We start from the raw sequence: 4,394 nt of genomic DNA, 5'->3' as shown, positions 1-4,394 counted from the left end.
TATATAAAGCTAGCCTAGATGAGTAGTAAAGGTCAAAACTCATCACCTGCATGCCCATGGCTGCCGGCCTCCACAAACAGATTTGCCTAAAACAGGGAATCCCAGAAACCTGCAAATCGTAGCTAATGCATAACTCATACCTATAGGTTCAATAATAAATTGAACATGCTTATGGTTGGGCCACGATCATAACGTACATTCCGTCGTTCTACGTATATATTTTGACCCTAAATAAATCTGATATAGGTTTCACTTGTAAATTACGTACTTCACTTCATCTAAAATCGTTTTCCGCATTAGATTTGTAAAAATAAAAGGAACTGATATACTGTTTAGGTCGTTACGAGTGAAAAACTACCTCCGCACCCTTGATCTACGTACAGAAATTAACCAGAAATTAAGATTATACTGTTTTTGCACAATAGAATCATACTCGATCGTACATGGCTTTCTCGATCTCATTGCTTGGAAGCTTGTAATGCTATCCCCCAAGGCATGCCCTAAACTCATGCAAGCAAGCAAAGCAAGACAGTACAGGACAGGAAGCAAAAGCTCGTTCGAATTATATTTATAACTATAAAGAACATTATTGAAATTAAGCTCATGCAACATTCCAATTCTGATGGATGCGTGCATGCGCATGAAAGCAAATATATTACTTAGTAAAATATATCCCAGGATTTCTAGTCTTACTAGCCAGAAAAGAGGTATTGAGTTTCATTGATAAAGACACCGTATATAGTTGTCCATGTGCATTATTATTCCAGGTTATATTGTATGCAAAAAGAAAACAATTTTATCAAATTTCTTTGGTTACAAGTTTCGTGGAAAAGTACAAGCACGCAGCCTTTTTAAGATATTCTGCTGTTTTGAAGTATTAATTTCTGAAGGCCAAGAAACGATCGAGAATATGGGTTCTAATAATTGGCCGAGCTTGAATCCTGCAGAATGTCTGATAGGGATTAATCATATATATATATATATGCACTGCAAGATCGAGGATGATCGAGGCAAGCAGGTGACCAAAATGTAGAAGCCCATAAGTTTCCAGGGTTTTGTGTACGTCTTGAGCTATTTCTGACAATGAATTCAAGTTCAAGCAATCACGAATTCATTAAACAATCAAACTCTCTTAATTAGATATGCATGCGCATTCACGAATTCATATAGTTTTAGCGTTTGATTACATATAATGTATGTATAGTTGACTCTTTGGAGAACAAAAGAATAATGCGATGAATTAAAACGTATAGATCGAATTAGATTTTTTCTTTTAAATATATAATGAATCGAACGTTTTGATTTGCTAAATGTTTCTATGTCACACGTACATTAGATCATTTACGTGTTTGTATACAGAAGAGTGTTGATAGCAAACAGTACTAGCTTGAGTTCATGATACAGTTAAGATCGAACTTAAGATATATAATAGAACAGGAGCTGGTGAACGGGCTAAGCAGCTGCTTGATATCATTAGACAGGTTATATATCATGCACATTTAGACTTGGAAATAATTGATCACGAACTATTAGGATGGAAACCAGATGCAGAAGATCTTGCATATATGATATATGAACGAGTTTAACTAGTCCATACTCAAATTCAAACAGCAATGAAGAAACCAATGAAACTCAAACACGTACTGCAGGCTATAAATTAACTTGTGGTTCAAGCAAGGAATGTCATTGTTGAACTGAAAATTTTGAACAGCAGCAAGTAACAAACTAATAGAGTTCATTTCGGCGCCACTTGCTTGTGTTTTCATTTCTCTTCTCATTCCAGAAAAATTGCACTATAAATACCCTCAAACCGTTCCAACTTCCCCACCACCACATTCATCACTACTCCATCAAGTCATTAGCTCCTCCTTGAGAAAATGGCAAACTACTCCAGAAGCCTCCTTGTTCTCTCACTTGTCCTTGTGTTCCTGAACTTTAACTCAGCCCTGGGAGCCACTACTGCAGTCACTTACACTGTGACAAGTCTAGGAGCGAACCCTGATGGCAAGACCGACTCGATCAAAGCATTCCACTCTGCATGGGCCAAAGCTTGCTCCTCCGCCAGTCCTGCTGTCATTTATGTCCCGGTGGGGAGGTTCTTGCTTGCCAAAGCTGTCTTCAACGGGCCATGCAAGAACAACGCCATTACATTCCAAATTGCAGGCACGCTCGTTGCCCCATCGGATTATCGGGTAATAGGAAATGCCGGTAACTGGCTTTTCTTTGAACATGTGAACGGGGTCACCATCTCCGGGGGCATACTTGATGGACAAGGCACCGGATTGTGGGACTGCAAGGCCTCTGGCAAGGGTTGCCCCAAAGGAGCAACTGTAAGTTACCACAAACGAACATGCATGATACATGTCAAAAAAAATAAATGTGAAGTATCTTCATGTTTACAGAATTTAATTTTATAATTATATATATGCAGACACTTGGTTTTTCCAATTCGAACAACATTGTGGTGAATGGAGTGTCATCCCTAAACAGCCAAATGTTCCACATAGTCATCAACGGCTGCCATAACGTGAAGATGCTTGGTGTTAGGGTTTCTGCCTCTGGCAACAGCCCCAACACCGATGGCATTCACGTTCAAATGTCTACCGGTGTCACTATTCTGAACTCCAAAATTTCGACCGGCGATGACTGTGTCTCAATTGGCCCCGGCACCAGTAATTTGTGGATTGAGAACGTTGCATGTGGACCTGGGCATGGAATTAGGTAAATATTATATGCATGATCAGTATTCAACCCAATTGGGGATATGCGCTATACTCTCACTACAAAGCATTTCAGTTTTGATTCGGTTTTCGATTTAACTGGTGGCATTGTGCAGCATTGGGAGCTTAGGCAAAGAGCAAGAGGAAGTTGGAGTGCAAAACGTGACAGTTAAAACAGTTACATTCACCGGTACGCAGAACGGCGTGAGGATCAAGTCATGGGGAAGACCCAGTACTGGGTTTGCTAGGAACATTCTCTTTCAACATGCTGTAATGGTCAATGTCAAAAATCCTATTGTTATTGATCAAAATTACTGCCCCGATGAAAAGGGTTGCCCCGGTCAGGTAAGAAGATATCACTGTGAGCTTAATTTTGTTTTGTAAATTATTTTGCAAAACTAATAGACTTCTGTATGTATGCTTCTGTGATATATATCAGACATTCATTTTAACTTATCGTTCTAGTTTTGTATTTTGACAAGGTCTTAATTTCATTGTTTTTTGTAACAGGAGTCGGGAATTCAAATTAGCGATGTCATGTATCAAGACATTCATGGCACATCAGCAACAGAAGTTGCCGTGAAATTTGACTGCAGCTCCAAGTATCCGTGAAACAAAATCACATTGGATGATGTCAAGCTCACTTACAAGAACCAAGATGCTGAAGCTTCTTGTAGCCATGCAGATGGAACTGCTGAGGGTACAGTTCAACCTACAAGTTGTCTGTAGTGGATCGGAGGATACAAAGAGTTTGGTTGGTTTAATTTATAGAGAAAGAGTGAGTTTTCTCCCCTAAAAGATCTAGACACAAAGAAGGAGAATTATACTAAACTTAGAGAATTCTTTTCAATAGTGTAGTGCATATGCAACTCATTACAGTATAAAGCTGATTGAGTCTGTGGTTAGTAGCATTGGGTTACCGGGAGCCTAGCTAGCCTATATCCTTGCAAATTTGCAACTTAATCATGTTGTATAAACAAATCCATTGTTGAGGACTTGTTTCAAGATTTGAATTGCCATAGTAATTTTTCAGTATATTGATTCTAAGTTCTAAAAGTATAATTATCGAAGTTGTGCATGCATGCCTCAAGCTAGTTTGACAGTTTGGGGTTTTTTATTTGTATTTGTATTTTATTTTATAGTTTTAATAGGATATCTGCGGCCACTTTGAAGGTCTATTATTTTCTGCTTCCATGTTAATAATAAAGGTGTGTGATAGACACGACTGTCTCGTGCATCATGACATATCTAGCTACATCGATTATGAAAGGACAGCCTCAACTATCAAAGTATGAAAGGACATACTGGATTCGATTTAAGAAAATAAAAGGGACAGTGTCAACAAATTCTGCTTTTCAGAATAATTGTTCAATCATATAGGATTCTATTATTGTTAAGGAGTAAATACTTGTGACACCCTGTAGTTTATACCTAAAATCAGTTTTGTCCCTCACTTTTTTTTTAAACTGGTATACCCCTATACTTTGAATTCTCGACTGATTTGCCCTTGTCGTCAATTGACCGTTAAAGAAGACTGTTAAGTTGCTGAGATGACCGGCTTCAGCTCCTCCATCATCTCCGGCCTCTCACTCTCTCTCCCACTTCTTCTCCCTCATCTCTCCACTTCCCCACCGCCCAAACAAAATGGAGGAGAAGAAGACCCCCCCATCTCTT

General features: G+C 38.8%; 1 pseudogene; it reads left to right on the top strand.

The window, feature by feature from the left end:
* Nucleotides 1-1,877: 1,877 nt before the first annotated feature.
* Nucleotides 1,878-3,449, top strand: LOC101304392 (annotated as a pseudogene).
* The last annotated feature ends 945 nt before the right edge of the window (nt 3,450-4,394 follow it).

Source organism: Fragaria vesca, linkage group LG6, assembly GCF_000184155.1.
Source record: "Fragaria vesca subsp. vesca linkage group LG6, FraVesHawaii_1.0, whole genome shotgun sequence".
In the NCBI taxonomy this organism is placed as follows: domain Eukaryota; kingdom Viridiplantae; phylum Streptophyta; class Magnoliopsida; order Rosales; family Rosaceae; genus Fragaria; species Fragaria vesca.
This window is presented reverse-complemented; position numbering and strand designations above follow the sequence as displayed.